The 13,720-nt window shown below is 37.0% G+C and overlaps 1 protein-coding gene across 3 annotated transcripts in view; it reads left to right on the top strand.

The window, feature by feature from the left end:
- The first annotated feature begins 2,497 nt into the window (after positions 1–2,497).
- Positions 2,498–13,720, top strand: part of LOC107588944 (zinc finger MIZ domain-containing protein 2-like) — a 56,809-nt gene continuing 45,586 nt past the window's right edge. For all 3 annotated transcript variants that reach the window (XM_016277208.1, XM_016277207.1, XM_016277206.1), the window contains exon 1: positions 2,498–3,073. The gene's annotated coding sequence lies outside the window, so the exon portion shown is untranslated. The remainder of the gene's footprint in view (positions 3,074–13,720) is intronic.

Here is a 13,720-nt window from a genome sequence, read left to right as displayed (position 1 = left end):
TTGTTTTGTTTTTTTTAACTAAAGTCAAAAGTTTTTTTTTGTTGTTTTTTTTTAAATCACTACACTATGCTTTTGAAATACATTGAAAAAGGTGAGAAACGATCACAGTTATTTGTAAGTAATTTAAATAAAGCATTTAAATAAAATAAAATGTAAATATTAGACAAAAACAAACTTGAAAGTGAAATTTAAGTTAAAGAACTTAAATTAAAACTGACACTGAAATAAAATTAAACAAAGCTAAATAGAAATATTAAAAACTAATGAAAAATGTCAAAATCATGTAACAAAAATGACATTAATAAATAGGTAACCCAACTTTATGGTTTTGTTGACTGAAATATTTATATATATTGACAGTATCAGAGACTCTGTGAATAAGAAAGCTGTAAGAACTTCGAAAGTTTGTGAACTTTACAATATATTTATTTGATTTTATGTATACAGGTGCATCTCAATAAATTAGAATGTCATGGAAAAGTTCATTTCAGTAATTCAACTAAAATTGTGAAACTTGTGTATTAAATAAATTCAATGCACACAGACTGAAGTAGTTTAAGTCTTTGGTTCTTTTAATTGTGATGATTTTGGCTCACATTTAACAAAAACCCACCAATTCACTATCTCAACTAATTAGAATACTTCATAAGACCAATAAAAAAACATTTTTAGTGAATTGTTGGCCTTCTGGAAAGTATGTTCATTTACTGTACATATACTCAATACTTGGTAGGGGCTCCTTTTGCTTTAATTACTGCCTCAATTCGGCGTGGCATGGAGGTGATCAGTTTGTGGCACTGCTGAGGTGGTATGGAAGCCCAGGTTTCTTTGACAGTGGCCTTCAGCTCATCTGTATTTGTTGGTCTCTTGTTTCTCATTTTCCTTTTGACAATACCTCATAGATTCTCTCTGGGGTTCAGGTCTGGTGAGTTTGCTGGCCAGTCAAGCACACCAACACCATGGTCAATTAACCAACTTTTGGTGCTTTTGGCAGTGTGGACAGGTGCCAAATCATGCTGGAAAATGAAATCAGCATCTTCAAAAAGATGGTCAGCAGAAGGAAGCATGAAGTGCATGAAGAAAATTTCTTGGTAAACGGGTGCAGTGACATTGGTTTTCAAAAAACACAATGGACCAACACCAGCAGATGACATTGCACCCCAAATCATCACAGACTGTGGAAACTTAACACTGGACTTCAAGCAACTTGGGCTATGAGCTTCTCCACCCTTCCTCCAGACTCTAGGACCTTGGTTTCCAAATGAAATACAAAACTTGCTCTCATCTGAAAAGAGAACTTTGGACCACTGGGCAACAGTCCAGTTCTTCTTCTCCTTAGCCCAGGTAAGACGCCTCTGACGTTGTCTGTGGTTCAGGAGTGGCTTAACAAGAGGAATACGACAACTGTAGCCAAATTCCTTGACACGTCTGTGTGTGGTGGCTCTTGATGCCTTGACCCCAGCCTCAGTCCATTCCTTGTGAAGTTCACTCAAATTCTTGAATCGATTTTGCTTGACAATCCTCATAAGGCTGCGGTTCTCTCGGTTGGTTGGGCATCTTTTTCTTCCACACTTTTTCCTTCCACTCAACTTTCTGTTAACATGCTTGGATACAGCACTCTGTGAACAGCCAGCTTCTTTGGCAATGAATGTTTGTGGCTTACCCTCCTTGTGAAGGGTGTCAATGATTGTCTTCTGGACAACTGTCAGATCAGCAGTCTTCCTCATGGTTGTGTAGTCTAGTGAACCAAACTGAGAGACCATTTTGAAGGCTCAGGAAACCTTTGCAGGTGTTTAGAGTTGATTAGCTGATTGGCATGTCACCATATTCTAATTTGTTGAGATAGTGAATTGGTGGGTTTTTTGTTAAATGTGAGCCAAAATCATCACAATTAAAAGAACCAAAGACTTAAACTACTTCAGTCTGTGTGCATTGAATTTATTTAATACACGAGTTTCACAATTTGAGTTGAATTACTGAAATAAATGAACTTTTCCACGACGTTCTAATTTATTGAGATGCACCTGTACGTACAAGTGTATGTATGTATATCTTGTATTTTTGTTTTGAAGTTTTATACTTTCCTCCCCCTGGCAATTGTTTTTTGTTTGTTGTAGTTTATCCTTCTATCTTTTTCTTTTCTTATTTTAATGTTGCTTTATTGTGTGTTATTGTTCTTTAAAAATAAAAAATAAAAAAGACATTAATAAATAGGCCTACTATAATAGTATATAAATAATACTAAAATAACATCTAGAAGGATTTTAAAGAAAATGAATCACTTTAAATGATTCCAATATCTCAAGGTGAAAGGTTAAATTTGCAGATACGTGTGATAATATTTTTATTATAGATTAAAGTGCCCTTCGTTGAAGAATCCCCATTTCATTCATCATCGAGCGCAGCACAATCGTCACCCTCCCCAACACAGTCTCGTTCGTTCATTCGATCGCTCGACGCTCTATTAATCGAGTCTCGCGTTCGAGGGGAAGTCAGTCAGCTGGGGAGGGCGATGAGGGGGTGAGTGACAAAAAGAAAGAGAGCGAGCGAGCGAGAGAGAAAGAAAGAACGAACGCAAGCAAGCAAGAAAGAGAAAAACGGCCTTTCCTTCCGACAGAGCGCCTCCATCCCCATGATCTCATGAATAAATTATAGCGACTCGTTGTGCAATAGAGGGAGGAATGCAGTCGAGCAGACTCGCGCGCGCAGCAGCAGCGACTCTTTGGATTTACACAAAAAACATTTCGTTAAAACACACGAATGCTGGGAGACAGAAAGCTTAGGGCGTTTTATTCCACAACATATGGATCATATAAATAGAAATCCGACGCATTCACAAATAATATGATCCAGTTTTAACGGACTCGCACGGCTTCCGATTCCTGAGGTAACCTTAGATATCCGAGAAAAGACAGAAACGGCTGCGTTTGTATCCAGTTCAACCCAGCAGAGCTCGAAATAGATCTTCATCTTTTGTTTTTGAACGTTTCGAGGGGATTTTCTTCCAAGGAAAGCCGAACACGGAATCAAATCCAGCCAACAGATCAACAACCTCGGGCAGCCGGAGTGGAAGGTGAGGACGAATCATTAGAGCTGTCTGTATGATCTCTATCGCCTTAATACCTTTTCCTATGCTATGTTTAGATTATTTTTGTATGTGCACATGTGTGTAGCGATATTCAGTGGGATCCAAGACTGAAAAGGCTTCGTTCTCACTCATGCTTGGTGATTTGAATGGCCCTGTGCAGTCGTTTCCTGCTTTTCTTTGCGTTTAACTTCTTTATTCCAGCTGTCAGATTAGTAATAATCTGTCATAAATGTGCGGTGCACTCAAATGATTCAATATAGGAAGGATGAAGCCATGCACACGAGCTTACAGTTGAAATGCATCCTGCTGGAGCGTGAATTGGGTGATCAGTCGGTCTTTAAAAAATGTGTGTGAAAAGAAAGAAATTACTCTATAAATCGACTCAATCAGGGTTTTTGAATTGCTTTTGGCTTCTGCATGCTTTTACTCCCATGCTATGTGGTTATTGTCTGAAATATGTGTGAAATAAACAGCTAGACAGTGAATCTCAGTTTGAGCTGGTGCACTCTCAGTTTTTCCTCAATGCACAGGGGTTTGAATGTGGTCTGATCTGGTGAGTGCAATGTGTGGCATTATATAGTACAGCTGTTACTAGATCAAGCCAGATGCTGTTAAGTGAATTTCACAGATATATGCATTTGAGACACCGGTGTTTCAGAGTTGCCTGTCACAGCGATCATTGTGACTCTTTGGTTTGTAAAGTTATTTGTTGTGAATACCAAACTCTGAATTTTGTCTCCTGAGACCACAGGATCTGCTTCAGGAGATGTTTCTATCACGTTAGTATCTCTCTGTGTGTGTGAAACACATGCTTGTTTTCCTTGTTTGTCTTTTTAGGGATCTAAGCTGAAACCGAGTTGCTCCACATACACCATGCAGCATGGGAGGGGGTTTTGCCTGTCGCATTACAATACCTTTTGCATTAGCATCATGATAGAGCGCTCCACCCAGATGCTTTACATATTGGCAGCACACCTACAGGCAGGTTGGTGTAGCGGGAGGCGTTTTAGGCCGGTAACGACACAGCAGGTGAGATGGACAGATGGTGAAGGTGGTGCACAGAACCTCGGCACTACAGGCTGTGTGTTTGCGGGTCACAGACCAGGTAGGCGACAAATGCTGTGCCACCCGTCCCTAGGGGTCAAATGATGGCCACAGACATCCCTCTGCTGATTTTCTATTTTTTGGGCCCTAACTTGCATGCGTCGTGTCATTCTAAAACACTATCGGAGATAGATCACTTAATTATGATAGGAACCCAAGCCATCTGCTATTCTGGACAAACGGCATCGGGCGTTCTTTTGAATTAAAAAGAAATGACAACATCATTACTTATCGTCATGAATATTTAACTCTCACCATTGCATTGTCTTCATATGTGCTGTGTTGAGGAAATGTTTACTAAAAGCACTTCTCTTCATGAGGATTTAGTCAATAATTGATGGCAGGCCGGCCTCGGCAGTGTCAAGTAAAGCTCCGGTCCTAAAGGCTTTGTGTCGCCTCTCTCCGGGGATACAGGCCTAAGCTTAATATTATTAAATGTGCTCTTAGTTTGTACGGCGCTTCTGTGGTACTATTAGGTAATATTTGCGTACGAGCATACAGAGTTTGCAACTTAAAAGCTTGATGGTTTAACATTTGAAAATGAAGATAATAAGACAGCCATAAATATTAGTATTGTACATATACAGTTTTATTGTAAAATAATTATTTCTATTCTAGTTTGTGTATTTTACAGTGAATTTACAATAGTCATATATTGCTGTTAGTACTTCTAATAAAATATTTATGAATACAAAATAGTAATATTTTCTTTAATATTTTTAATTAGTAATAATAATAAAAATAGTAATAATTACAAAATAAACATTGTTTTGTAGTCATATTGTTGTACAATCAGAACAATTTTGGAAATAAATAAATTGTAAATTTATAGTTTTACTGTTAAATAAATTATTATAATTTTTTTGTAAATTAAAAAAATTATGTAAATTTTTTGTAATTTTACAGTGAAATTACAATAGTCATGTTTCCTATTTATTTTCTTTGATATTTATATTCAGTAATAATAATGATGACTAAAATATTAAAGAACATAAAATATATATTGTCATATTGACATAATCGACAATTTTGGGAATAATAAGGTAAGGACACATATTAGTATTGTAAATTTACAGTTTTACTGTTAAATAAAATGATTATATTGTTTTTTTTATTCTCAAGTTTTGTATATGTATTTAAATGACAATAATAATATTTCTTATTACATTTTCTTTAATATTTTATGTAGATGTAGTAGTAGTAGTAATAATAATGAATATTATTATTATTATTATTACTAAATAAAAATATTTTAAACATAAATGTACTGTTTAGTAGTCATATTTTATAGTCGTATTGATATATTATCAGAACCATCGATCTATCTATACATGGATGTTCAAACTTTTAAATGTTAAACTTTTTTTTGGTTTAATTTGAGTTTAGACTTAAAATGGGAGTGTACTGTATATACAGTAAAGAATATTTTGAACATAGCTGCAGTTCTTCATGTTTGACACATGTTCCTGTGACATTTTGAAGTTGACAGTCGTGACTCACACCAGTCTTTTCATCTGACTTTAATTGACTTGTTAATGATTAGTATCCTCCATGCACATGTCTCAGCTGTAACTGTAAGCCACTCCATGCCATGTCTTAGAGTACAGGAGCTGCGTTTTAAAATAGTCATTGCACCGGGAAACCTATCACTTTATTTTTTAACCTTGGTTTGTGCAAACACTGTGCTTGACCTTGGCTCAGAGTGGGAGTGTGAAGACAGCAGTTTTGTAGGGGATGTGTCAACAGAGGCCCTTCTGTACGAACAAAAGGATGAGCAGGTAATTTAATCCAGACCTCACACAATGATGAATAAAAGGCTGTCCAGGAAGAGCGATTCCTTCACGTTTAAATCTCTTCATGTTATTTTAGCCTATTTATTTTGAGTTTTTACGTTGAGCTGTGTTCATAATGATTTAATCTCATGTTATTTTTTGCAGTATGCAATGCATACTGTGTACATTTTCTCTATGTGCTATATATTACATGAATCACCTAATGCATATGCTAAAATGTAGTGTATACATCTAGCACACTGCATGAGACTGTAATCCCACAATGCAATGTGCCCTGAGTCGAGTCAGGTGTGGTAAATGCACGATTAATCAAAATAAAACAGAAATTGCGTTATAGCTCAGTGTGATTATCAAATAGCGAACAATGCGATTTAATTAAATATGTGCGACATGTTTCAGAGTAAAACTCTTCTTTTATTTGTGTATACCTCCTGATCCGGTTTTTTCAGTGTCTTAGAGCGACACTTTTGCTTTTGGGACGCAACATGCTTCTTCCCATACTTGAGAAGTGCTTATAAACCGGCTGTTGTCAAAAATAAAGAAGATTTAAAGGCCACAACATTTTTTTGATTGTTTAAAGAAGAAAATAAGACCATATATATTAGTATTAGGGATGTTCATTTCGGTTATTTTTCCCAACCGACGCTCGTTAACCGATTATTAACTGTTAACCGACAAGATTATTTTAAATTAGAATTGAATTAAATTAGAAAGGATAAGTGTCTGTGAACCGTTAAAGATACTAACATTTGTTTCCCGGGGATTAATTTTACATGTGCAAAAAGCAGCAAACAACAGAACATGAGGATTCACATGGTCATATCACGCACCTGCGAGTGGAGAAAAACATCATAAAGCTAGATTTTATATATATATATATATATATATATATATATATATATAAAATAATAAATAGGCCTATACGAGAAATATATTTTTACTTAAAAAATTGAGAAAACGAAAGAAAAACTGTGCAACAAGTAGCCTAGTATGCAGAGTTTCGGTTCATTTTTGTGTTGCGCGAAAGGAAACAGACAGCAGAAAGCGGCATCCTATCTTTCTTTAGGCTTATTTTACAAAAGCACAAAGATTTGTTTTTATTGTGAATGTACACAAGCAAACCTTTTACAATTCTGATTATCTTTATGACTAAAAGGAGTAGTTGCTTCCACTGTTAGAAGGAAAAAATTCAAGTGGTTGCGCCGGCGCCACATGCGCGCACACAGTTAAGCTTTGCTACCTTGACAATGCAGCCTGTTCATTATCATAATAAAATACAGTCAGTCAAACATATGGAAATAAACATTGCTTAGTTCAAATATGTAGTAAATAGAGCTGTCGCGGTGAGGAAATTTCCCTTGCGGTAATTTTGAGTGGCTCAATAGCAGGACAGACGCAAGTAATTGCACGCGCTCAGTCGATCTCTCTCTCATTCACTGTCTGTTTAGGCTTGTTAAGTGCAAATCTACGGAGCCTCTACAAATCAGCATGGTACACATTATGTTATCATTACTAACTTGTTTAATATTCAGTCCATATGCATGAAGTGTAAAACGAGAAGGGCAAAAAGGAAAACACGCAAAAATTGCTGTTGCTGCGGTTCTTGCATTCCTCTGTGGTTTGCTCGTCAATAGCGCGGTATTGCGATATTGTGTTTATCGCAACAGCCCTAGTAGTAAAGTCTGTGCCGTTAAGCGTTATCACCGTACCGCCATGATGTTATGCAAAACATTTTGTTTTACGTAAATATTGGAACGTGAGTGAAGTAGGCTACATAATAAATAATATTTTGGCATTCAAATGCATGGTGAATACGGAAACATTTGATTTTGTGTCAAATAAGAGACCCAACGTTTGTTTCAGTTTCGGTTTAGCCTAAATGAATTAATTTTGGCTTGTCGTTTGCATAGCTATAGCTTCTTATATTTTTAATTCTTGTACTTTTCTAAATACTGTTAATTGAAAGGATTTGTTGTGGAGTGAGGGGAACTAAAATAGCCTAGCTATGTTTACAGTGTTTATTATAATGTTTGTAAACATTTTGCGTCGGCATTAGGCCTATTTCTGAATGAAATAATAAAATGCGACTTATACTCGACTTGCGTTTTTTTTCCCCTAAAAACAAACATTTTTATATACGTGTAGCGTATTTTAACCATGCAGCAAACCTTTTTAAATATTTTGATAAATTACTGAAATTTTTTTTATAAATTACTTTTTAAACCGTTTAACTGATTGTATTAATTGGTTAAAAAATTTTGCGGTCGGTTAACGGTTAACCGGTTAAAATGATCATCCCTAATTAGTATTGTAATTTTGCCATTGTACTGTAAAACATATTTTTCTTAAATAGTTGATTTTTAAAAAACTATAAACAATAGTTTACTGTATATTGCAATATTTATTTTATTATTTTTTTTGTTTATTATTATTATTATTATTATTATTATTTATACACAAAATAAGAGATATTACTACTTTATAGTCATATTGATAATCTAAAATATTTTTATATTTTGCACAAAAAAAATAAATCGCTAGGCCTATTTTAGAAAGAAATGCGATTTTTTTTCTCCTTAAACTATGCAGCCGTATTTAGAGGAACATTTAGTCACAATTTTTACTCGTGCAAGTTTTTATTCAAAATTGGGTTAAAAAAAATACATGTTTTTTTTTTTTCTTGTTAACTGATTGGCGCTTGCTGAGTTAAATGTATTACGTAGTGAGGTTAAGTGTTATTGCTTAACCTCATTACGTAGGGGTTATACTGTGTTCAATTGTAAATAAATGTAAATGTAAAGTATGCATTGCACAGTATGCTAGTATTACATGTCAATTATAGCCTTAGAAATTCAGTCAGATTTTGTAATTAGACATGTATCATGTTACCGTTTGTCCTGGAGGTGGTTAGTAAGGTTGAACGTTGTTTAGTTCTTGCAAAGTGAGAGTAATGCTCCAGATCGCAGCAATAAAAGAGCACACAGACAGATTTTTGGCCATGCCCTCTCGTTTCTGTCTGCCTCACTGTTTCAGTACTCTGGGGGACTTTCTTTTTATATCTGCGGAGTGAGCAACGTACGCAGTGTTGAAATTAACATCTCTGCTGCACGTATGGATCTAGCCAGGCTGTATTTGGTGCGCTGAAGCATGGCTTCAAAAAACCCTTCCGTTACATCAGTTTCCTCTCTTGAGTTCTGTGTTTTGTGGTCATCAATTGCGGCGGATTAAATGTCTGAGCGGTCCGAGAAACCGTATGAAGCGCGGACCCCTGCGGTCTGCCTGGGGAGAGATGTGGTTAAAGGGTTTAATGGGATCACATAACGGTGGAGTAAAGGGGGCTTCTTTGTGATTAAACATTAAGATGTTGAGGTACAGATCAATGCAATCGATGTTCGAGCCGCTCTGTGTCCATTTTCCCTCCCTGGTAATGTCAATGGCTGATGTCAATGTCAAGACGCAGATTAATATAGGCTCTCTGTTGTTGAAATAGAGGAAAACGCACATCAAGGGCTGAACAATTAATTGCATTTGCGGTAATATCGCGATATGAAAAAACAAGATTTTTCAATCGCAGAGGCTGCGATTACACTCGGTCACGTAACACGCGAGAGTAAAGAGGTGTGTTCGACTTGAAGATGGATCGGTGTATGACCTCAAAATATGGCGAAAGAAAGCATAAGGAGACATCCGCGCTCTCTTATAGCTCTCGCAGTACTTTGATGACACACACCGATGTGCTGCTTAGTGCTGTGTTCAAAATATCGATATGACGATGTATCGTCACAGAGATTTGACGATGCGAGTATCGATCGATATTGTGGCACGTGTGCAGCAGTGGACTGCGCTTAATTTGTTTAAAATTTTACAACGTTTAAAATGAGTAGAAAAGTGCGAGGTTTCTAAATAAGAATGAATAGAGCATATATAGGCTACAACAAGGTTTAATCTGGCCAGAGAGGATCACAACTGGGTTGCCTGATATAAAGAGACATAATCCCCGAAAAAGAGTTTTACACTTACGCAATACGGAAATATCTGCTAAGTGTGCTACTTATCTTTGTCAACCTGGCAAACGTGCATGCGCTCTCTCTCCACTGTGGATAAACGCGCTTGCTTTCTGAAAACACTGCTTTGCTTTGCTGTGGCTTTAATTCCTTTAGAAACAATGATGTTACCAGCTCCTTGTTGAGAAGGATAATGTAGCTCTTGAGCGATTAAGCTATTTAGTTGATAAAACTGCGGAGCAGCGCTAAAAAGTTTGTTCCTGAATGTCTGAGTGCGGCCACAGCGTGATCTGTGTGTGTGACCGAACTTAACATCAAACTGCTTCTGTTTCACACAAATGCTGGCACAGACGTGCATGTTCGGCTAGAGTCGCTTTGAACTCGTGCATCTTCGGAAGCGGAGCTGAGCAGAATGTCCTGCCGCGCGAACCTAAGAGAACTTGCGGACGCGTCAAGTAAATCAGCCTTGAGCGTGTTTGCGTTAGATACAGTGAAGACAGCACGTTAGTTTAGAACTCTTCAAAAAAAAAAAGTAATCGTAGAGAGTGTGTTCATTTGTGCAATGATAACCTACCAGCAATGTAAGTGATTTTTAAAAATATATATATATTAGTATTAGGGCTGGGCAAAAAAATCGATTTTTCGATTAATCGTTTTTTAAAATGACATCGATTCGATATCGATTTTCAAAAGGCGCGAATCGATCTTTTCCGGGATTTATTTCAGCACATTTAAAACAAGATTTGATTAACGTGAATCTTATCATTAGTCTTCTCCACTTATTTATACACAAAATAAGAGATATTACTACTTTATAGTCATATTGATAATCTAAAATATTTTTATATTTTGCACAAAAAAAATAAATCGCTAGGCCTATTTTAGAAAGAAATGCGATTTTTTTTCTCCTTAAACTATGCAGCCGTATTTAGAGGAACATTTAGTCACAATTTTTACTCGTGCAAGTTTTTATTCAAAATTGGGTTAAAAAAAATACATGTTTTTTTTTTTTCTTGTTAACTGATTGGCGCTTGCTGAGTTAAATGTATTACGTAGTGAGGTTAAGTGTTATTGCTTAACCTCATTACGTAGGGGTTATACTGTGTTCAATTGTAAATAAATGTAAATGTAAAGTATGCATTGCACAGTATGCTAGTATTACATGTCAATTATAGCCTTAGAAATTCAGTCAGATTTTGTAATTAGACATGTATCATGTTACCGTTTGTCCTGGAGGTGGTTAGTAAGGTTGAACGTTGTTTAGTTCTTGCAAAGTGAGAGTAATGCTCCAGATCGCAGCAATAAAAGAGCACACAGACAGATTTTTGGCCATGCCCTCTCGTTTCTGTCTGCCTCACTGTTTCAGTACTCTGGGGGACTTTCTTTTTATATCTGCGGAGTGAGCAACGTACGCAGTGTTGAAATTAACATCTCTGCTGCACGTATGGATCTAGCCAGGCTGTATTTGGTGCGCTGAAGCATGGCTTCAAAAAACCCTTCCGTTACATCAGTTTCCTCTCTTGAGTTCTGTGTTTTGTGGTCATCAATTGCGGCGGATTAAATGTCTGAGCAGTCCGAGAAACCGTATGAAGCGCGGACCCCTGCGGTCTGCCTGGGGAGAGATGTGGTTAAAGGGTTTAATGGGATCACATAACGGTGGAGTAAAGGGGGCTTCTTTGTGATTAAACATTAAGATGTTGAGGTACAGATCAATGCAATCGATGTTCGAGCCGCTCTGTGTCCATTTTCCCTCCCTGGTAATGTCAATGGCTGATGTCAATGTCAAGACGCAGATTAATATAGGCTCTCTGTTGTTGAAATAGAGGAAAACGCACATCAAGGGCTGAACAATTAATTGCATTTGCGGTAATATCGCGATATGAAAAAACAAGATTTTTCAATCGCAGAGGCTGCGATTACACTCGGTCACGTAACACGCGAGAGTAAAGAGGTGTGTTCGACTTGAAGATGGATCGGTGTATGACCTCAAAATATGGCGAAAGAAAGCATAAGGAGACATCCGCGCTCTCTTATAGCTCTCGCAGTACTTTGATGACACACACCGATGTGCTGCTTAGTGCTGTGTTCAAAATATCGATATGACGATGTATCGTCACAGAGATTTGACGATGCGAGTATCGATCGATATTGTGGCACGTGTGCAGCAGTGGACTGCGCTTAATTTGTTTAAAATTTTACAACGTTTAAAATGAGTAGGAGGTTTCTAGGTTTCTAAATAAGAATGAATAGAGCATATATAGGCTACAACAAGGTTTAATCTGGCCAGAGAGGATCATTGCCTGATAGCCTGATATAAAGAGACATAATCCCCGAAAAAGAGTTTTACACTTACGCAATACGGAAATATCTGCTAAGTGTGCTACTTATCTTTGTCAACCTGGCAAACGTGCATGCGCTCTCTCTCCACTGTGGATAAACGCGCTTGCTTTCTGAAAACACTGCTTTGCTTTGCTGTGGCTTTAATTCCTTTAGAAACAATGATGTTACCAGCTCCTTGTTGAGAAGGATAATGTAGCTCTTGAGCGATTAAGCTATTTAGTTGATAAAACTGCGGAGCAGCGCTAAAAAGTTTGTTCCTGAATGTCTGAGTGCGGCCACAGCGTGATCTGTGTGTGTGACCGAACTTAACATCAAACTGCTTCTGTTTCACACAAATGCTGGCACAGACGTGCATGTTCGGCTAGAGTCGCTTTGAACTCGTGCATCTTCGGAAGCGGAGCTGAGCAGAATGTCCTGCCGCGCGAACCTAAGAGAACTTGCGGACGCGTCAAGTAAATCAGCCTTGAGCGTGTTTGCGTTAGATACAGTGAAGACAGCACGTTAGTTTAGAACTCTTCAAAAAAAAAAAGTAATCGTAGAGAGTGTGTTCATTTGTGCAATGATAACCTACCAGCAATGTAAGTGATTTTTAAAAATATATATATATATTAGTATTAGGGCTGGGCAAAAAAATTGATTTTTCGATTAATCGTTTTTTAAAATGACATCGATTCGATATCGATTTTCAAAAGGCGCGAATCGATCTTTTCCGGGATTTATTTCAGCACATTTAAAACAAGATTTGATTAACGTGAATCTTATCATTAGTCTTCTCCACAAGATGTCACCCTTATTTACCTTACGCGATGTTACAACAGAAAGCCTGTCATTCATTCAGCGCTTACCATGGTCATACGCGTGATTTGCAATGCTCAGGTGAAATGCTATAGTAATAATATAAATCTGCGGAAGCATTTGATATCACGCATAAGGTGCCATGATTTCCGCAATCAATGAATGCCGGCTGGCGCGGCGCACTTTGTTTACTACACACATACTAAAGCGCGGATGACGCTCGCGGTGTTTTCAGCTTCTGCCGTCTCACTATATGATGATATGAACACGAATGTCATCTCCAGCTGCTCTGAGAGTCACTTCATTAGCATTTTACCGTTTCATTTGAGAAAACTACCGTCATATCACATACACAGCAGCTGGAAGTTCTTCACGGAAACCCGTCAAAATAAAAGTTTAGTTTAACGTTAAACTGTCAGAATATATTACTATTTAGCAGTCTTAAGAATCAATGATACTACTGCTAATGAATATGAATAAATCTTTATTTTTAAAGGAATAATCACATCTATTTTATTTTTAATTTTAACAGTAACTTCTGTTGTGCAGGACTTTGTTTGCCAAAAAAATAAAAGGGTTTAATTTTCATTTGATTA

The sequence above is a fragment of the Sinocyclocheilus grahami genome, unplaced genomic scaffold (genome assembly GCF_001515645.1).
Source record: "Sinocyclocheilus grahami isolate Dianchi unplaced genomic scaffold, SAMN03320097.WGS_v1.1 scaffold110.1, whole genome shotgun sequence".
In the NCBI taxonomy this organism is placed as follows: domain Eukaryota; kingdom Metazoa; phylum Chordata; class Actinopteri; order Cypriniformes; family Cyprinidae; genus Sinocyclocheilus; species Sinocyclocheilus grahami.
This window is presented reverse-complemented; position numbering and strand designations above follow the sequence as displayed.